At 41.4% G+C, this 22,356-nt stretch overlaps 1 protein-coding gene across 2 annotated transcripts in view; it reads left to right on the top strand.

The window, feature by feature from the left end:
- The window catches only part of ALCAM (activated leukocyte cell adhesion molecule), a 169,015-nt gene that overhangs the window by 840 nt on the left and 145,819 nt on the right, over positions 1-22,356 (top strand). The window lies entirely within an intron of this gene.

Genomic DNA, 22,356 nt, shown 5'->3' with positions numbered 1-22,356 from the left:
CCGCTTCCCTCCACCCGATTTAGCCGGATTAAAAGACTCCCGGCGGGAGAAGGGATGCGGTTATTGGGGTGCGCTTCTAGCTCCCTTGCAAAGTTGCTTTTCTGGTTACGCCAGAGCAAGCGGGAGGAGGTGACCTCACCTGCAGTTGTAAGGGAGATGAGTAAACTGTGATGAGCCGGTTTCTTGGGGGGAGGAGGTTGGTGCCGTTCTCTCCAGACCATTACGTCTTCCTAAAAGTGAGAACTGCAATCGGATGGGGAAGAATGCAAAACAAAAGCCACGGGGCTTTGCATGTAGCTAGTTACGCTTTCAGTTTTCATCTCACGTCTGTCTGAGCGGCAGCCTTAAACTTTCCAACAGCGGTAGCTCGCCCCTTAAAAACAGCGTGTCACTGGGTCTGTTTCCTCTTTTTGTACACAAACGGCTGGATTGCTGCGGTCTCTCTCGGCTTTTCCCCCGCGCTAGTACCGGAGTCAGACTTCCTCTTCGGGAGTGGTTCCGCTGTTGAAATTCACCTCAAGTTTCCCCCTTGTGTTCGATGCAGACTAGTAAATGCATCCCCCAGGTGTTGTATTAGTAGCAGAATATGCAACTCTGAACGAATGCCAGTGATTAGTAATATCAACATCATCAACAAATATGCCACCAGCGAATAACCCGCTGTTGCCTTTGAATGGCTTCTCTTTAAATGTTGCCGGCTTGAAATAGGGAAACAAGGGACGCGATTATACAACATGGGGATACATTGTATGAGGTCTGTTCTCTGCATCTCTTTTTCAAAGGCATGATCGAAACCCAGGGGAGTAGTCCAGTGTCAAGAGTCCTGATCTAAATTCCATCGCAGCTAACTACTTTGATCGGACCCGGCTGTGTGAATGAGGTTGAGGGATTGCCACACTAGTCAGTGCAAAGTCCGAGTATTCCGCCTGGGTAGTTTTTAACAGGTGTTTGATTAGATTGAGATGACAAATCAGTTTCATGTGAGCTTTTTTTAGGCAGTAGGGAAGTAGGAATACTTGGGAAACATTAAAATTCTCTTTAACTATCTTGGCTGGGAGGTGTTTATACTCTTTTTTTGTCAATATTAAACGTGAAAACTGAAGTTCAAGGAAAAGCTGTCAAGTGTGTGTTCTGCATTCAGGGTAGAGAGTGTCTCATTATTCTTGTAGAAAGAGCGTCAGCCTGTGGTGACATTTTGTATTGCTTTAAGAAACAGTCTTTCCTTTGTGTGCTCGTATTTACAGCAGTCAAGAGGTTAGGGAAGAATTTGTGGAGTCACTGTGTTTTCAGCACTAGGCTCTACACTTCGGTTTGCTCTTCAGTTACCTATTTACGCCTAATACTTCATACAGGAAATGGAAGACAAGGATAATACACTTCAGTAGAGTATTATTTCTCTGGCATAATTTTCATATTTGTCTACTGTGAATTTCCCAAGATGAAACAAGTAGCTAAACAGAGGCAGCAATGTATAACCTCAGTAGAAGTTCTGTTTTTAAATGTGTAGCAAGGGATTCTTCAAAAACAAAACATTGACCTATATTTCAGTTTTCTGCCTTAGCAAATCATTAAACACAGTATTTAATGACTGCCAGTTTTAAGCTTTATACCATAGCTAGTTTACTGGGAAAACAATTACTCTGTGACATAGAGGGACTTTCCAGGCATGACTGAGAGTGATGATAACCTTGTCTCTTGTGCTTTATTGGAGAGTTGGCTAAAACTCTCTGAAAGGGACAGAGGCCAGTGTTTGTCCCCAACATCAAGGTGCCTCTTACCATATTGCGAAAACGTGTACTTTTTCTTTTAAAGAAAAAAAATTCAGAATTAGATCACGCTATCAGAAAGAATTTTTTAATTGCCCTGATAATATTTTGTGCTATTCTTATTCCCTCTTCTGATGTCTCATAGCATCAATTAACCTGCAGATACTGTACCTGCAGAACTATACTGATGCTGGTAATGCTGGATGGAACATGACCAAGTGCTGTCTAAACAGGTTAAAGTTGTTATCCACACCTCTAGTTTGCTGTGCTTTTCTTTCACCTTCCCCCATCCCCTCCAGTTCACTTTAACTCAGTTTGAAACACAAACAGATACATGTGGGTTTGTGGCTGGGGGGCGATAGGATCAAAATTGGTAGGAAAAAGCTTAGCTCCCCTTCTTTCAGGTTTGAAACACAGGGAGAAAAAAACTCTACTAAATCTACTTAATTTCTAGTTTATTTTTAAAACAATAACTTCAAACACTTTTTTAAAAAATCTTTTATAGCTGTAAAATTGTTTTGCCATTGTTGCTAGCATTTTGGATCTTCTGTTTATCCTCAACCACTTTGTATTGTTTTAGTATTCCCAACAATAAATTACCCTGCACAGTCCAGTTTTTGTGTACTGCACCATCAAAGTAATCTGACTCTTGGAAGCTCCCAAATCAAGTTGGCACATGCATTACTGTAAATATGCAGATGTGTACGATAGAGCACCTTATCATGAATATTTAAACTTAATACTGATCCTTATCAGTACTTAAACTTCATTCTTTATCGAATAAACTGTGTTATTGGACAGACTGCTTTCTTCTTATCAAACACTCATTTAAATTAATATTTCTGCTTGGTCCTGTCTAACTGATGTATTTTAGAGTAAGTTTTCTAATATGAAATGGTATTTTTGTGTGGTAATTTAAATGAAAATACACAAAAAAACAGTGTTTTTTTTTTTTTTCAAAAGTGAAGGAGGTCCCACAATAATTTTGAGTACTCTTCAGTCTTTACAGTCCTTTCTTTTTTTCTGGCAGATGATAATTTTGTTTGTTTGAGGCTGGATTCTGTAGAAATTATGGTCTATTAACAAAATGTGTTTGATATTATTACATTGTCTGAGTTCCTGCTCATATGATTATTTCAGAATTCATTTCTGATCTTATTCTGCTACAGTGTCTTTCCCCTTTCTTTTATTGGTCACTGTGAACTTCAGATTTTAGGACTGAAGTCTCAAACTCCCAGTGGCGCAGAGATTCAGTTTTACGCATGGGGGGGAGGGGGATGAGGTGTTTTTTTCTGAATACATGCATATCTAATTAGCTCATTAAAAATTAGCAGTCACTCATTAAATTTGGAAACTGTTTTCCTGGTTTAAAAACTCCATAATTATTTTTATGCTTTGGAATGACAAGAAGAGCAAGCTAGAAAATCTCTTGATGAAAAGGTTGGGAGACCCTTTTTAGAAGAGTTTGGCAGTAACTTTGGGGATTCTCTATTTGAGGGTTTTTGTTTGACAAGATGGGAGATGACAGTAGAACTCACTCATGTAATCATAGCAAATCTATAGACTTTGTGATTGAGGAGAAAACAAAGAACCTCTTTCTGGTGTGTGCGACATTCCAAACCCAACCTTTGCTTTTGTTCTATTGGAGAAAAACTACATTATGTCCATATTAATAGCAAATATTTTCTTGACACATCTGAGCTACTTCCAGGGTACATCATTTCCCCCACCTCCATAGCAGAATAGCAGCTTTTATTTTTTGACACCTCCATATTCCTTTTGCCTGCAAGTCTTCCCTCACATTTAAACTTGGTCCACAGTAATACCAGGATAAACAGCATAAGCTGTCTGTGGTTTGCATTGAGAGTATTGGTAGGCTTATCTCATCCTAAAATTTAGGAGAAACCTCTGAACACTTAAACATGATGGTATATATGAAAGGAAAAACAATGAAATATTTAGTGCTTTACATAGGTGACAGTGTTTCAAGAGCAATTTATATCCTTTCCATTTTATCATGAAGATGAAACACTTTAAAAAACAATGTCTTAATATGGGTTGAACTGTTTTTGCAGCTCACCCGTGTTAGTTGCTGCAAGAAGTGACCACGTTGCCAGATCTGGTTACAATAGAGAACAGAAGTACCCAAAATGGTTAAAATAAAGCTTGTTGTTGTAGTGTAGATAGCACTGAAAAATGTTATTTTCTCACCAATCATACTAGAGCAGAATCCAGGCACATGGTTAAATGGCACTTCAGTCCCATCAACATTACCAAACTGAATAGTATTAATTGTGTCAGGAGCTAAAATGTTGTGTCTGGATTCCTTAACATATATAGCCTTTTTTGTGTATGTGGGATCTTGCATCTTTTATAGTTTTATAAATCCTATTGCAGCCATTTTATTATATGGTGAGTTCCTGTCTTTAATGGGATTTGGAAGGTACCAACATTGTTTCTAGAAACATATTGTTTTGAAATTATGTTCAGCCCTGCTCAAGAATCTTCATCATCAGGGTTAACATAGGATATTATTCTGGTGATAGGACTATTTTTAACAAGTTATAGTGTATATGTAAACCACGAGCCCAATCCTGTGAGAAAACTGAGCATCAGGAGTAAGTTGCTGAGTGTCCTCACCTCTCTTGACTCAAACAAAAAGAAATGCTTGTATGTAACCATAATCAAGTGAAAACTTTTTCAAAAATAGCAAGTACTGTAGATTGTGATTAGAACTACTAGAGATTTGACTAAGGCCTGATTTCACCCTACTCTTCTCTGCCCCCCTCCAAGCTGCTGAGCGAGCACCTGTGCCTCCTATTGACTTCAGGTGAATTATTGGGCACTTAAAGCCTGATTTTCAGAGGCACTAATCTTTTAAATATTCTAATTTGTCATACTGTTTGTATTTACAAAATATGTATTGTAATGGTAAGATCTTTCTGAAATGCATAATATAAACTTGCAAATGAGTTTGATGCTTCTCTGAGACAAGGGATGGCTATCTTGGATATATATTTATATTATTAGCACACACTCATTTTTATCTGGTTGTTGAGATGTTAGTTTCACTGGGGGTAGCTTAATCCCCACTCAGCTCTACCTTAGTTGGATGTTAATCTAGTACTCTGATTTGGCTCTTTTGAGGAGCATCTGCCTAGCTTGAGATTAAGTTGCTTTTCTTATCATACGTATAAGTCTCCAGAACAGCACATCAGTATCTATTTATTAAAACAAGCCCCACATCTGTTCAGCTGGTATTTCCTTCACAGATAAGAAACATGCCTCTTTTTTGTAAAGGAAGTAATAAATCGGTGAAGAGACTGGTGGAGCTGCAGGGTATGATTTGGAGGTTATCATAGTTTAGAACAGTTCTGTAATATTTGGTTTTAAAAGTATTTGAAATGTCTTCAATAGACTTAGCTAAAGTATTTTGATTACTTCATTTCACTAAACAATCAGTTATTTCTAAGGATTGCTGAAACAGTCTATATATTCATGTTAACTTTTCAGTTTGTTCATACTAATACAGTAAATATTTTTGCACAAGTACAACCCTTACTAGCTACAAATGAGGTTTGTAAAATGCATTGTTTTAATTCAATTTGTTTTTCTAGCTAAATAAGGATGTTACTTAAGTTTGGCCCTTACTATGAAAAGCACTTAAACATGTGGTTAGGTCCCATTGACTTGAAACTTCTCTGAATATAGATTCTTTCCTGAATACAGAAGCTTTCCTGAATCAAGTCTTTAAAGAATTATCACAGGGATTCTAGAATGCATCAGAGCTCTGAATAGCTGCTTCTTCCATTTGTCTCAGCAGAAACTATGGGTGCTCATACCTCTAAAAATCAGGCTCTGAAAATCTTTATTAGAAAGTTTCATAAAACGTATATACAGTGGTTCTGACAACAGCATGATTTTTAAACATTAGATTTTGCCAATTAATTCAATAGAGGGAGCTCCACTATCTTATTGTTAAAAGCAGCATTATGTGTGTGTTTGTACTTCCGCATCAGATCTCCTGTTTCCATGGGAAAATTACATTAAGCATCCACATTTTTTTTTAAGAGTGAAAAGTTTTATGCAAGCATTTCATGCTTCAAGATGCTGCTTTGGACGGCCAGCAGTATTGATAGGCATCAATGATGTGCCTGGTGCTGTACAAGACACGGAGGAAGACGATAATCTTCATGTCAAGGAGTTTACCAGTGCAGTCTAAACTGAGAGACAAACCCAGTGCTCTGAGAGATGCAGAAAATGGTTCTGTCTTAGAGTATGACTTTATTGGGGTAGAGGTGTACTAGTAGGATCTGCCTGTTTAATTTAGAAATATGTATTCTAGAAAGTTGTGTTAAATACATGAAACAGGTAATTACCATGAAAATCCAAATATAAGGGCTAAGAAGAACTTCTGTGTAAGATTTTTATAGTGTCCATTACCATAGTATCTTTGGGCTAATTACAGAGTCGTTGGGGATCACCCATCTTTAATAAAATTTTCTTTTAATTCAGGGTGTCTTATTAAATTGTGTACTTGGAGTAAATTCACTAGTGAACTCAATGTTTCTTTGTGTTCTAAGAATAGCATGCTATCAGTAAATACTGGCCAAGTGTCTTTTCCAGTTAGTCAATAATAATTTGCTGTTTTTTATTTGTTTTTAGTTGAACAAAAATGGAAGTAACTGTATGTATTTTTAAAATATTATAACTTCCTGTAGCCTATTGACAACTGGCGTTAAATAATTTTTCATTTATATAACCATATCATATTAAATACTCATTCCTTTTGGTGCTTGGAATGCTTTGTTTCGTAAGGATTAGATGGTTTTAGTTTAATTTTAATACGCTTAAATAAGGATGAGAAAGTGTAAAGCACCATTGCTTCCAAGAGTTTAAAATTATAAAGCTGGAAATATGTGGGTGTGGAGCCTTAAAATTCCATCTATCCCACAGGCAACAAGTGATTTATTATTTTCCAGGAACACAGTATTAGACTTCCACCTGCCCTGCAGGATGAATTCTAAGTCTCCAGGACTGCATGAAGCTTGAGATTTTGAGAAATGAAAAAGGTTAGGTGGTGCAGTTCAGCCCAGTGAAAACTAATGGTTAGGTAACAATTTATATTAGAAAAAGCATTTGGGATTTTCTTTTCTTTGTTTAGAGAAGATGTCTCATTCTGATATCTGAGGATCCAAAATCAAGATCAAAATGTTGGACAGTTGACTAGGAGCACTGTGGGGTTGGGTTGGGTCAGGTGGGTGGTGGGTTGCCCTCCCACCCCAGTATTTGGTTTTGGTTGATTGTGCAGGCAGGATTGTCTGTTTCTGTATGACTTTTTTTTTTTTACATTATTCCCATTGAACAAAATGCCTTGCAGTGTCGGAAAGCTTTTTGCAGACTTCCAAGGTATCCAGAAACAGCACTTTTTTTTTTTTCTTCCCCTGTCTGGGCTCTATATCACTTATTCCAAATGAAGACGGAATTTTCTATTGGTAAATTCTAATTGATTTTGAGACTAGAGATAATCTTAATGGACTTTACCTATGGGCATACAGTCTCTGTCATTTTATAATTGGAGAAAACGCACTGACTAGGCCAGCTTTTTTACGACTGAATCCATGAGGTGGATCCCACATGAGCAACTTAGTTTAAATCCTTGGATTCCTCAGTCTTGATACTGAATGCCAGCTTTTAAGTTGAGTCACTGATGCATGCATATGCAAGAAAAGTGATAAGATAAAACAGCTTATCCACTGTTAAAGTTCAAGTGAATCTGAATACAATATTATGCGACTTGATTCCCCATTACTAAACTGGACACTTCATTCAGTCCCTGCTAACATTGTCCCACTTTGTTGGTGAAGACAAAAGAACAGGCAGGCTGGAAGAGAGAATGGAAAAACATTTGCCACTCCCAGGTGGTAGCTTACAAATCATACAGGCGGAATAATCTGTCAAATTTGTTTGCACTACTGAGGTTTTTTCCATTTGACAGAAGTGTTCAGTTCTCAACCTATTGCATAATTGTTTTTAATCTTAGACTTTGTCTGGGGTGATACAGTGGCTATCATAATATTGACTCATGACAGTACCAGTTTGTACTATCTAGCCACATTCCAAACCATAGTTTTATGGCACAAATAATAGAAGGAATTTTCTGGAATATAAAGTTTATTCTGCAGGTACTGTTTTTACAGTTTAAATATACGTTGTTTTCTAAACAAAGAATATGCATCAGTTTATTATTTGAGCATTAAATTAGCAGAAATACATTCTTCCATTACGGATGTGTAGGTTACCTAACACACTTATGTTACATAGGTTGCCTTTTTTTTCCTTCCCTGTCTTTCAAGTGGCTTAAAGATTCAATAGGAATTACTTATCAAGTTCTCATAATGGCCCTTCTTACAGAGGCCATTATTTTCTTTAGGATAACTGCCAGCTGATTTATCTTAACTTCACTCACTCTGGAAGCCTTGAATGACAGGAAATGACAGTCCTTGCTTTCCTATAGAAATCTAGCCCCCAGTCAGTGTACAGTACTTTGTCCTGGCAGATTCCATGCCCATGTAGAGCTGGTTTGACTTAACTGGAGCTTTTGTGTATGCAGGATTGAAGTTTAGGTAACAAAGTAAAAATGTCTGTTATATAGATGATTTTAGATGGGAGATCCCTCTGTGTTCCCTTCAGAGCTGAGAAGCAATGAATACTATGATTATTTAAAATTTTAGTCCACTTAAAGGAGGGAGAACAAACTTCAAAAACTCTTTTGAGAAGAGTAAAATAGTGAATAACACATTTTTACACATCCTAAATAATGTGTCTGCTCTAAAAGAAAATGGTCTCCATATCATGATTGCCTCCCCCCCCGCCCTCTCCAACAGTCCTGCAAGTCCTAGACAGTCCGATGCAGCCACAGAGAGGATTCTGGAAGGAAGTTTTCCATCTGTAGTCTCCATGAAATGCTGCATTTTGGCCACTGCACCCTTTCCAGTGGGGAGAGTTCATGATTCTCTGGAGTCTTCTTGCTGTACAGCTCATGGGACTATTGGAGGGCTTTTTTTGAGCAGCACACATCCTTCGCTGGAAGTTTCCAAAGGTGATTTCTGAGCAATTGTTCTTCTGTCCGAAGGGTGTTGTCACATGGAGTACTGCAGGGGTTCTCTTGTCACCCTTCCTGTTGGTATACATGAGGTTGCTAGAGTTAATAAGCATGGGGTACAGCATAGTTTCCATTACATCAGACCCGGCTGTTGCAGTGGAAAGAATAACCCACGGTGATTTTTTTTTTCATGAAATGCATGATCCGGCAGAGTCTTAATTCAGTCAGGACTGAAGTGTTGGTTGGTTGGTTTGTTGGGGGAAGTATCCAGGAGTGCTATCAAGGGTGATATCTGCACCCTAAGAGATGAAGAGCATCCATCCAGCACCCAACTCAGCTTCACAATCTTATTTTATTAGATACTTTAAGTGTAACCAAGAAGGCATGTTTTTTCAATCTGTTTGATTAGAAGTGATTCTTGTTACCATCATGTGTACATTTGGCTGTTGAAACTATACTTTTGTAATATGCTTTGTATGGACTGCACATTAAGACCACATACAAGGTAAAGTTTGTGCCGAAAGTGGTCACCTGGTTATTGAGCAGTACATTACAAAAGAGCAGATAACACCAATACTCCTGTTGCTATGTGGGTTGTTGATGGCGTTGAGTGAAATTTAAGGTGTTTGTTTTATCATGTAAAGCCCTAAATAGTTTCAGGCTGGTCACCTGAATGGTTGCCTCTCATCCTCTGAGAGACACGGAGTTTGAACAGCAGAGATGCTCAGGATGGATGTTCTTTGAGTTAGATTCAAGGGGTAGCATTTTCTCCATGAGTATTCCTGTTCTCTGGAATTCTGTTCCCTCCTTGATCTGCCAGAATCTGCATTTGTTAACCTGCAGGACATACCACACAACCCAACTTTTCTTACAAACATTGAGGGATGTCAGGGATTCATCGAATGAGGCCTGGCATGGGTAAATTGCCTTCTTATTTTGTGGTAGTATATTAATTGGAAAACTTTTAAATGGACACTAGAAGAATCAAGACAACTGCATTGAAAACATCAGATTTTCTAATTATGTTAGATTTTTGGAGAAGCTTAAAACTCTGGATAAACACCAGATAAATTAAAAAAACAAAACAAAATACCCTCCATAATACTTAAACACACACACTAATCCTCCTCCACCCTCAGTGAGGTAGGCATCATCTACTTTATAGAGGGGAACATTGTGAGGCACAGGGAGATTAAATGATTTGTCCAAAGATACACAGTACATCACTTGTAGAAATGGGACTAGGACCTATGTCTTCCAGTTCCCAGTGAAACCCTTCAACAGTGTTGTCCCCAAATGAGTTCCCCAACTTCCTAGCAACATGACAGATTCTGAGATGTCTGAGTTCATTTACTCAGCTCTGCTCAGGGAAGACTGATGACTGGATGGTGTTTGAAGGGAGAAGGAAATTAAATGAGCAGAAAGGCATAGACTATGTCTATCTGTGAAGGAACAGTAGCATATTTGTAGCCCTATTATTCGGGAGCCAGTCCCATTTCCTGTCAGTGGCTGTTCATAGATGATAAACTCTTGAGCATCAAGACTGATGCGGGGGGTGAGAGAGCGCTCATTTGTTTTTCCCTCTGGCAGATCGGAAACTCAAAACCATGAAGCTGAGGTGAGGATGGAGACTTCCTCAAGAGTCATAAGCATCCCCTGAGTATATTTGAAAATCTACATTGCAAATGGCAGTACCTGGTAACTAAAAAAATAATCAGGCTTCTCGTTTCATCAAACTTGTTTGAATACAGAATAGAACATTCCTTGTATAGAGTGAGAGACAGCATACAGAGAACTCTTCCAGGCCCCAGTGCCACTAAAAATGCTTGCAACCTTTCAAGCCATGCAAATGACAAAGGACTAAGTGCGCTACTTCTGCAGCGGACATACTTGTCTCTGATAGTCTGACTCCAATGGCAACTATCTATCTGAAAATGCAGATAATTTTACTTGCATTAGGTCCTAATGAGTAGTCTGTGTGCTCTCTGCTGCTGCCATTAGGGCTTGTCCATGTTATTCCAGCCAGCTTGGTAACTAACTTCAAAACACAGTATTACCAACCACAAGTATTTAAAAATTAGTTGGGTCCCCCAAAATCATGAGACCTTAAAAAGAATTTCAGGTTCTTTTTATTTGATTTGGATCACATTTTCAGCCACAATCATAAGAAGGACAAAACATTTTTGTTCTTTAAATGAAAGCTGAAATTTTCACCTCATCACTTCACATCAGGAGCTGGTATGTTAAGAAAAATACACCAGATATTGCAAGAGTTGTAATAAAAGTGCAAGAGTTGGCAACTGAGAAATCGTAAAATAGATTTTTTTTCCAAGCTACCTATGTACTATAGTTTAACTTGTAAAATATAAGTTAAACCTCATCCTCAACATTTTCTTTTATGGTAGGAGAATAGAAGATGAAATATTCCTGATTAGCTAGTGAATTTTAACAAATGTGCAATGCTATAGTCTGTATCCGTTCTTTTGTAATCTTAAAATACAACAGAGGAAAATATAGGAGATTAAATGATTGAACAAAACCGAGGAACTTGGAAACTACAAAAAAAATCTATGTTGTATATACTCCAGTGTCATGAATGTTTTTCTGTTTTCTTTTGTGACAAGGCACATTTAAACAAAATAAGGAAAGATGACTTTCTTTGAGTATTTAAAACTTGGATGTGGTTTCCTAGGTTTTTTTTCCAATAGCATATCTTGTTGGGTGGCATTTCAGTGAATTATGTTCAAAGGCAAGCTCAAAATATGAATAACTTTTTTCCAGATACCCAAGTATAAGGCAAAACATTTACATAGGAGGTTATCAGCATGAGTTTCAGGGGTAAAATATATCCTACATTAAAAATACAGATGTTTGGGTTGGATATTACTAAAGTACTTGACGTTGGCCTAATTCTGCTCCTGTTAAAGTCAGTGGAAAGCTAAGCCAGTGCTGAGCTCTCTTGAAAATCACAGTCTGAAGTTGGCACCACAAATGAAGGTGTGATTTCAGATTGGGGATACCTGCACTGCCTTTATTCCAACTAGCATGAGTAACAATAATATTGTGGCATGGACCCAGGGCCGCTGCAAGGATGTTTTGTGCCCTAGGCGAAACTTCCACCTTGCGCCCCCCAGCCCTGAGGGCCCCCCCCCCCGCCCCAGCTCACCCCTGCTCCGCGCACGAGCACTCCATGGCTGCTTCACTTCTCCTGCCTCCCAGGCTTGCGGCGCCAATCAGCTTAGGTGCTGAAAGTCTGGGAGGCGGGAGAAGTGAAGTAGCTATGGTGTGTTCGGGGAGGAGGCGGGGCAGGGATGAGCTGGAGTGGGGAGTTCCCCTGCGTGCCGCCTCCCCCTCTTACTTGCTGCAGGCGGCCCTCCCCATGCTCCCCTGCCCCAGCTCCCTTTGCCTAAATGCCAGCGGCGACTGGGGCGGACGAAGATCCGGCCGCCGCGGTCGCTGCTGAAGAAAATGGCACCTCCCAAATCCCAGCGCCTCGCCTAAATGGTTGCACCGGCCCTGCCTGCACTGCCCTCTGGCCCAGCTCAGTCTCTCTGCCAAAGAGCAGCACATGTGACACAAGCAGAGGCGTTCCCATAGGAGGCATCACCACAGAGCTGTGAGCTCATCTGCACGGCCTGCCTCATCCTGGGTGGAAGGGCCTGCTCCTGTCCCCAGTGTGAGTGGCTGATTCAGCCCAATAGTGCAGTTTGTTCACATCAGAGAACCATCATGAATGATCAACCTGAGTGTGGATTTTCTATAGCAGATTCGGTTCCTGAGTCAGTGCAGGGACTGAGAGGGGAGGCTTTGCACCTCCTTGATATGATGCTGGGGCAGGCAGGGGACAGAGAGGCCACAGTAGCAGGTCAGAGCAGCCTGCGGACAGCCCTAGCTTGCCCTCCCTGCCTCCCACTGCCATAGTCCCTATAGGCATCACTGTACCAGGGGATCCCTAGGGTGCAGGCCTGTCTCTTCCTGCCCTTGATCTGCCCTGAAACATCCCCTGTGCCAGAAGAATCTATAGGGTTGGCACTGAGCCCCTAGTGCAGTTCACCCAGGGGAGCCATGCAGCCCCTTGGTGCCAGCCCAGCTTCACCGTACTCTGCACACACAGCAGGTGCAAAGTGACTGCACAGGGTAGGAGAAGGAGCCTCCTTGGTTGAGTCCTCTTGAGCCTGCCTCTCTCTCTTTTCAAGAAAATAAGGAAATTCAAACACAAAAGACACTTTTTGTAAAAACAGTTCAGGTGGCTGAGAGACAGCGACACAAAACCCAAATGCACAATGCTAGGAAACACAGCACAAAACCATTCACCTACATCCCTCCTCTTCTCTCTCTCGCTCACACACTGCCCATTCCCCTAGCCAACCAGTCCTACTCAGCTATTGTCACCACAGTCAGACCCTTAACTCTACCCTCTGTGGAATGCCATGAAACAATGCTTACATTTCCTGAACAAAAAGCTACATAAAGAAATATGCAAAGCAGAGATCAGCACATGCACCCTGCTCAGGACACATGACCAAAGGAGCCCCAGTGACATCAATCTAAAACTATTCATTACACCCCAGAAAATTCTACATAACAGCTGGAGCTTACAAGTCCTCTCATATGCTACCTGTCACCATTTACAAACAAAGTCACAGCACACAAACACTGCAATCTGTGCAATTATGACTTACTAAATTGCAGAACCCATCAAAAAGATTGATGTAATATTTCTCCACATAAACAAATATGCTACCCCACAAAATCAAAATAACTTGGTTGGTAGCCTACAACTGTGAGATGAAGGTTCAATGTCTTAATATAACAATGCCAACTCCAAAATACTGCCACATTTACACCTACTTCCACATATACTCTTATCATTGCGCAGATTTCCCATCTTAAATTCATACTGAACACATTCAAAATAAATGTTTATTTAACAAAAAATTCTTTAGGTGACACCTCTATTGGGAAAAATACTGGTAACATATTCTAGTTCACAGTATTAAGATTGCAAACAAAAAGGACATATAGTTGTGATTTTTGACAAGTCCTAAACAGAAATAATCCAGATTCAGGCTGACTATGAGAAACAGATTAATCCCATAGGAACACTGGCATTAAATAGGCCCTGTCTACAGGTGTGTTTTGATTTTGTAAACACTTCCCTGCTAGGCTAGCCTGGGGCTTACAGATGGCAGAGTTAAGGGTATCTGGGTGGCCTGTGAGTGTGGATAAGTACAGCAGCTTTTCTCTGGGAATCGATAGTATCTGGGAACAGGGATGTGTGGGGCTGATGTACCGAGATACATTGTGTTACACTGTGTTGTGTGTGTTCCAGTTTTGCATTGTTGTCCCTTAGCAACTTGTTCTCCTTGATATTACCTTAACGTTGCACACAACCCCTTAGCAACTTGTTTTTACTACTGTAACCTGTGTCCCTGGGGACACCCCTGGGTGAGTCACCACAGCAGGGACTGACCCTGAAATCTCTGCTTCCCCATGCATGAGCTGCTGCTCCCTGAGCTAAAAAACCGCACTGCTTGGCCAGGCTACAGCTCCTCAGCCTCCACCTCTGGCTCAGCCAGGCTGAGGGGAGAGAGCCTCGAGGGTGGGGATGGGTCACAGATCTTTGAACTAAGGTGGGAACCAGAGAGGTTCCCTACTGGTGCCAGGCCCACCCAGGGACCTGGGGCACTAGCAAGGCCAGGCTGGGCACCTCACTGGCTCCCTGGGCTGCTAGAGACTGGAAGCCAGGCCAGAAGGGGGGCAGCCATGGGGGTAGGTCCATGCCAGCTGCCAGGACCTAGAACCTGCGGAGGGGAAGGGGCTGCTCCTGGACTCCCATCCAGCCGCCCCCGTGCGGAGGCTCCCCGCACGTGTCCCCCTTACCTCCTCCATCAGGGCGGCGAAGTGCTCCAAGGAGGAGGCAGGCAGGTCCCTGTAGAGCAGTTCCCTGGGGCCAGGTGGGGTGCTCAGTGACCTGGGCCCCCTGCGCAGGAAGAACAGTAGCTTGCCGGGACTGGCAGGGAGCTTGGTGCTGAGTGCCAGCTGCCCCACCGGGCTCAGCATCACCAGCAGCAGCGGTGACTGCCTCGCGGCACGCCCCAGGAAAGCCTGCAGCAGAGGCTGCCGGCACAGTGCTCCCAGCGCTCTGGGTTCAGCCGCAGGCTCCGCAGCACGCATTCCCCTAGCAGCTGGATGCGGGGATCCGAGGTGGGGGTGTACCAGGAGCGGTGCCAGGGTTTTTGGTGCCCTAAGCGGGGGGTCCTTCTGTGCTCCCGGTCTTTGGAGCATTTCGGCGGCGGGTCCCAGAGCAAGTGAAGGACCCACCGCAGAATTGCTGCCAAAGACCCAGAGAGCGGAAAGACCCCCTGCTGCCGAATTGCTGCCCCCCAAATCCTGGTGCCCTAGGCGACCACCTAGGTCGCCTAAATGGAAGCGCCGGCCCTGCATGGACCAGCCAACCGAGTATGTACCCAGAGTATGTACAGTCCTTGGAAGGCTTGTACAGGGGCAGCTAGCTCACACTGTCACATCTTCACAATCACCATTGTCCATGCCAGCTAGATTACAGAGAGTGTGCATTTGCCTACCTGTGCTGCGGTTACACCTTCACTCATACCCTTGATGTTTCTTCTGGATGGTAATTGACTGAACTCCTTTTCGTACAAAAAGAACAGGAGTACTTGTAGCACCATAGAGATTAACAAATTTATTTGAGCATAAGCTTTTGTGGGTTACAGCAAGCTTATGCTCAAATAAATTTGTTGGTCTCTAAGGTGCCATAAGTACTCCTGTTCTTTTTGCGGATACAGACTAACACGGCTGCTACTCTGAAACCTTTTCGTACAGTTTATCAGAAGAACCACGCGGCCAAGGTAGTTTCAGCATTTCTGTTATTAAACCTCTGCTTGTCAACCATTTACAACCTGTTTGAAAAGAAAATACTAAAAGGTGCAAGCTAACACATTATGGGGCAAATTCTGTTCGTTCTTATCAGTTTTGACCCTCCTTTGCCCAAGGTCTCAACTCAGTGCTGCTTAAACCTCAAATGTGGCAGTTTGGGTTCCATTTTCAAATGTTTCATGTGGTACTTTTTAAAATTTCTGGTGTTATATATAACTCAGAAGAGCTTCTGTTTAAAAGAGAGGCAATATTCTGTTCTCAGAGCCACAGCTTTCACTTTGCAAACTATATTTTTTGGCACAGACTTAAGAGCTGTTAGTGCATAATATATAGTATAAGGCACATTGTAGTACTGAAAAACAAACCTAATGCTGCCCAGCTCCGTATATCCAAATAGCTTTGTGTTAGGGATTGGTAGATGAAGAAGTTCAAAACATTTGGTTAAATGGATGTTTGGAAAATTGGAGGTGTTAAGGGGCCCTCTGGGTTCTTTCAAGCCCAAAACCTACCGAAGTGGGCAGTGGCTGGAATAAAAGAGGGTCAGTTAACCTTCTCTAAAATTAGGTAGTCTACAAAGTTAGCTAGCATCCACTTCACTGTGCTCTGGAAATTTTGAAATTGCAGCTACTCTGACTATTGATCCCTTTTTAGGACAGAAAGTTTTGATTAATTGTGGGTAAAGATTATGCATCATCTTCCCCCAACTCCACACCACATATCTGTGATATTCGTGTAATTTAAACAAGACAGACACTTAAAACCATTGCTGCTCACTCAGAATATGCAAACTATTCACCCTTCGGGAAATCTCTACGTATTGAAATGTGGTGCTGCTCTGTAGAGTTGTCTGACAGTGGAAAAGAGGCAAGATTAGGGAAGGAAGTGTAAATATTTCAAAGTACAATTTACAGTAGCATAACCACTCAGAATAATTCTTCAACAACCCAAGAGGCAAAAGTGGCTTTTGCCCCAGCGTTCAGTATATCAGTTTTGTTGTGAAACACCTAAGACTGGGGTTGAGGGATCCTGGTTTGTTACACTTGTGCATTTGAGGTAAAAATTTGGCCAAATATCTCTTCTAGAAGTACGGCAAAACCCAAGAAATGAACACACCAGGAGAAATAACTCTTTTAAGACCCTGACATCGTTTATGGTGCACATGCAGATAATTTTCTTTACATCAAGAAAATTTACAAGCACGGGCAAAAAATCCACTAGTTCATCCTTTCCATAAATATGTGAATGCAGTGCTCAATTTACTTGTATTACTGTAGTGCAGGGTGGGCAGACTTTTTGGACTGAGGGCCACATCTGGGAATAGAAATTGTATGGTGGGCCGCGAATGCTCACAAAATTGGGATTGGCATGTGGGAAGGGGTAAGCTGCATGGAGCAACCCCTGACCCTGCTACCCAGCCAGAGTGCTGGAGCGGGGCAAGCTCCAGACCCTGCTCCCCAGTGGGAGCTCAAGGGCCGGCTTAAAATGGCTGGTGGGCCGTAGTTTGCCCATCCCTGCTGTAGTATGTAGGATTCCTAGTCATGGACCATGACAAACAGGACAAAGAGAGTCTTTACCTAAAGGGGCTCACAATCTGAGTAAGAGACAACAAATGAATGCAGAGAGACAGGGGAGCTCAAAGAAACAAGGTGACAGTATTGGTGAGTCAGCATGATAGGTAGTGGTCTCAGCACATGAGCAGTCTAACCATTCTCTCTTTCTCTTTTTTTTTTTTTTGTAGTCCAAAAAGGACTTTAAAAAAAAAAAAAAAAAAAAGGATGGCTCTGAAGGAGGATAAGTTATTTGTTTCGGCAAGTAGATGTTGAAGGTTAGGATCACGAGCTAAGCAGAGACAGGAATCAACATCTTCATAGCTATTGAGAGATGTTAAGCTGTGGAGGACTTTGAAAGCAAAGACAAGCAGTTTGTTTGATGCAGTAGAGAAAGGGGAGCCAATGGATGGATACAAGAAGGGGGTGATGTGGTCAAAGCGATGGAGTAGGAAAATGATTTTTGCAGCAGGGTGAGATATGAGTGGGTTAGACTGTATTTGTCAAGCTAGGATGGAGGATGTTGACGTAAGAGTTTGGCGAGTTTTTAGCTGTGTGGATGCATAGGAAAAGCTCATCTTAAAGGTGTTATGCAGTAATGATCTGCAAGATTTAGACACTCCTGGATGTGAGGGTCTAGAGAGAGATCTGAGTAGAAGGTGACTCCCAGGTTACAGGCCTGAGTGACAAGACAGGATTGTGGTGTTGTCCACAGTGATCAAGAAAGGAGAGGGGACTCTGTTCAATCTTTCCCCAATGTTGAGCATGAAATGATGGTATAGAGGGAGAAAAGAAGTGACCAATGACATAGCTCTCTGGAATCTCTGCAGAGGGGGGTGGGGGTGGGGATGGGGATGATGGAGCAATGAGAGGCATTGGTGGAGAACCAGGAGAGAAGGGAGTACTGAAAGTCAGATATAAATAGTGCCCTCTACTTCACCTTCCCATGTGATCACATGCATTCTCTATCTCACTTGATGATCAGGATACCAATCTCACTATCTACCCAGGTGTCCCCATTCTTACCTCATCTCTAGAGTTACAGTGACTACCTGATTTTGTCACTACTCTATTTACTTCCACACCACAGCATCATCTGTTTCTTACTCCTCTCCACCCCATCAAATGTGTCAGTTTTCTTGACTGCCACAGCAAGTCACCCACCTTCCTGAAGTGGTGCCTCAAGGTTGCACTGCTCCTGTGTTTCAACTGTGTCTTTCATCATTCATCTTCAACTTGTGTAACCATTTATTCAGAATAATGCATCTGAAGGAACTTCTTACTTTCATGTTCTTGGGTCACCATTACAGATAACTTTAAAAATTGCCTATATACTACTCTATGCATTTTCCTAGAGACCTATAATGGTTTCATTTACTTCATTTATGTAAGTGTGTATGGGGTGAAGTGGCAGTGGGAAAGGCAATATGTTGAGCATAAGTGCTCGTTTTAACAAAAATATCTAATTTAAATATTGATCCAAGTGTCAAACTTTCTCTGGAGCAAGATACATCTTCATTTTTTCTTAATTAACATGAGGTTCGAGCTTTTTAGGTTCAAGTCTCTTAGGTAAATAAACCTATGATTGTATAGTAACTTTCAAATTGATTTTTTTTGTAGGAGTAGTTTCATACAAACATTAGTGTAAATTATATAATTGTCCCACAAACGCGAAGGTTATTGGCTTAACCTTCCTTCTTTAATTGGCACCTTGTCACATCATTGCAAAAATGAACATTACAAACCTCTTTGGCTATATTAGCTTTATTTGATACAATTACATTTTATTTTAAACTAAACTTTTGTATGAGAGAAATCATATGACATACTTACATTTTAATGTCAATTTATAACTTGTAACAATTTTCGGCCCTGTTCCAGCAGGTACTTAGGCATGTGACTTCAACAGGACTACTCCAGGTGCTTATGTACATTGCTTTAATTGGTGCCTTGATTTATAAATTTAATGTTCAATATTGGATCTTGCATTTGATCACCACCTGAAATGTATTTGTTTAGTGCATATCTCCTCTCCCATTGATCGTGTTTGTTATATCAGTGAGGGCTGCAGTAGTCTTGCAGCTGATGACCTGTGTAGGAAATAAAAATAAATTCAGGTTGCTGTTGGGACCATGGGTATGTTGTATAATGAGTTGTACTGTCCCTCTGCTCCCTTTGTAGGTGCTTTTAATGAGATGGCAGAGGACTGAAACTTGCTTTAAAGATTTTTCAGGCATAGGATTCTCATCAATTTCCATTCTGACTCTGACATATTCTCAATGCATGTTGCAAGCAGGGGTTCATTTCATCAGTTGAGGTCTTCAGAGTATTTTTATATTACATTCACGCTTGTACATGTAGCAATATAATATGCAAGATACAGAGGCAATCGCACTTTGAATCTGTCAATCCGGAGGTGGGAGTTTATTAAGCTTTTGGCTGTGAACGTAACTGAAAAAATGGGTCTATACAAACATCTGAGGGTCTGTCTACATGGTTCTTTGGTCTTCACTAGAGGGGTGTAAATTCTAGTGTACTAACTGGTCAGGTGGACATACTGGACACACTGAAAGTTTCATAGTGTGTATTAATGTAGTACTGTTTGAAATGGAATTACATTCATGTTCACTGGTAAACTTTAGTGTGCTCCAGCAGGGCCCACATAAGCCAGTTAGTGTGTGACCCACTAGTGTGCACTGGAATTTACATCCCTCTGGTGAGAATTAAAATACCATGTAGACACACCCTTCAGTTATCTCATCACAGTTTTTCTGATTGCTAACTAAAATGCAGGGAAATCTTTTAAAACAGATTTGTGCTCTTGTAACTATTTTAATGAGACTGTGAAAGATGCATCTTCATAGATAGTCTTCTTTATTAGTTTTGAGATCAGGATATATTTAAGTAAATGCATGGGTATTAATCTTGAAATGTTAACTTGTCCTTTTGTGGCTGCAGTTATAATTAATACAGTTATGGTCCCATCCATGTTTGTTGCATACCTTTTTTTCCACCTGAAGTGAGGTAGTTGTGTCTCTTTTGTGTACTTAAGACTAAGCACTAAAACCTATCCTGGGAGTTTATTTTCACTGAAATTTATTCTTGGTGAGTAATTTTCAGTGAAGCATATCTTTTGTTAGATCGCTGAGAGTAACTATCATGTATATTCCACCTTTTTTGGGAGTCCTTTTTGGATGCTGCGACTGTAAATCTACAGAATGTAAGCTAATGAGAGATCACCATGAATAGCTAAAGGAGATTTAAATCACAAACTTCTCTGGGGAAAACTATAAAATCTTGGCTCACATGGAATGAAATTGTGATAGGAAGCATGATCTCTGCAAAATTTACTAGGGAAAATGGAACTAACTAAAAATGATGCATTGTTGCAAGTGTCAGGGAAAGCCCTCTATTCTCTGCATAATAGTCTGGGACATTAAAAGGGTGTTACATTTGGCCAAGAAAAGATTCAAGACTTGGCTAGAGTTAGATGTGGTACCTTTTTACTTACAAGATCTTGCTCAGTTGAAATGAGAGAATGAAAGCAAAGATCTGTACTAGGTTAAACTTTTTTTTAATTTGAAGCAAATCAATAATTTTTGTGCTTGCGCTAACCACCAAGATGTTGTGTTAAACCTTGATAATACTGATATATTAATGACAGGATGTGGTTGGTCATCTCAAACACACTGCAGGGTTTCTAGTTCCATTAAAAACTGGGACACCAAAGGGTATGTCTACATTGCAGCTCCCAGCCTGTGTAGATGGACTCATGATAGTTGGGCTCAAGCTGTTGTGCAAGAAATAGCAGTATGGACATTGTGGCTCAGGCTGAGGCTTAGACTCTCAAGCCATGGGGACTGAGTGAGTTTGCCTGAGCTGCAGTGTCCACACCACTACTTTTAGTGTGCTGGCTAAAGCCCTGCTAGGGTGAGCTGGGAGGCTCGCTCCCAACTGCAGTGTAGACGTACCTAAAGACATTAAGTGACCTGCTTTATATCAAAAAGGAGGTATGTGGCTGTTAAGAAGTGAGCTCTGTTTCTAACTCTCAGTTCTGACCTTTAACACAAGGCCATCATTCTTCCCTGTGCCATGTTAGCATCTTGATTGTGTAAAGCAAGATTGTCTATGTGTTTGTCATATCACGTATAACATCACAGAGGTCTGGTCTACACTACATAAGCTGCCTTATGTTGACCTGACTGTCATTATCAATACTGCAGCGTGCTCCCGTTGATATCAGTCATCTACTACATCGACTTAATAACTCCACATCTGTGAGAGGTAAAGCGCTTAGATCGATGAAGTTAGGGTGATGCAGTGTTCTTGTGGACACTGCATTACTTACATGTCGGTTGGCTGTCAGCCCCATGAGGTGTTCACAGCTGGACACCGCTTTCCAGGGCTGACAGCCCAAGCTGTCAGCCTGGCATAGGGCTCGATTTCACAGCAGGGGGCCTGACAGCAGTAAAATTGACATTTTTGTCAGTTTCACAGCTGCTATTAGTTCAATTTTACTCTGGCTGTCAACTCCAGAGCTGGGGCTCTGGCTATGAGCCCCATTGGGCGGGGGTGGGGGGAGCAGGCTCCTGCTGTGAGCCTGCGCGGATGTCAGTACCCTGCACTCTGGCTGCCAGTGTCTTACAAGGCCCTACTTTAGTCAGTGCAAGCGCTCCTGGTGAGGACACGCACCATTGCAGGAGGAGGACAGCATGGACACCAACAGTTTGGTGGCTGTAGGTCAACCTAACTGTAGTTGACCTAATTTTGTAGCGTAGATAAGCCCAGAGAGAAACAGAAAGCTTGTTTTCTTTCTGCTGAATATGCAAAACTGGTAGGGCTCCTTCATGTATGTGCAAAGTAGTTAGCAGAGTAACTTAAATCAGGTCTACACTAGAAATTTTTGCCAGTACAGTAATGTTGCTTGGAGTGTAACTTTATTGTGACATTTCTATGCTGTTGGAAGCTTCATTGTAGGCACAGTTACAATGGCAAAAAAGTGCTTTTGTTGCTGTAGCTTATTTCTTTTGGGGAACTG

This window comes from Gopherus evgoodei, chromosome 1, assembly GCF_007399415.2.
Source record: "Gopherus evgoodei ecotype Sinaloan lineage chromosome 1, rGopEvg1_v1.p, whole genome shotgun sequence".
In the NCBI taxonomy this organism is placed as follows: Eukaryota; Metazoa; Chordata; order Testudines; family Testudinidae; genus Gopherus; species Gopherus evgoodei.
Note: the sequence above shows the minus strand (reverse complement) of the source record. Positions and strands in the feature narration are given on the sequence as shown.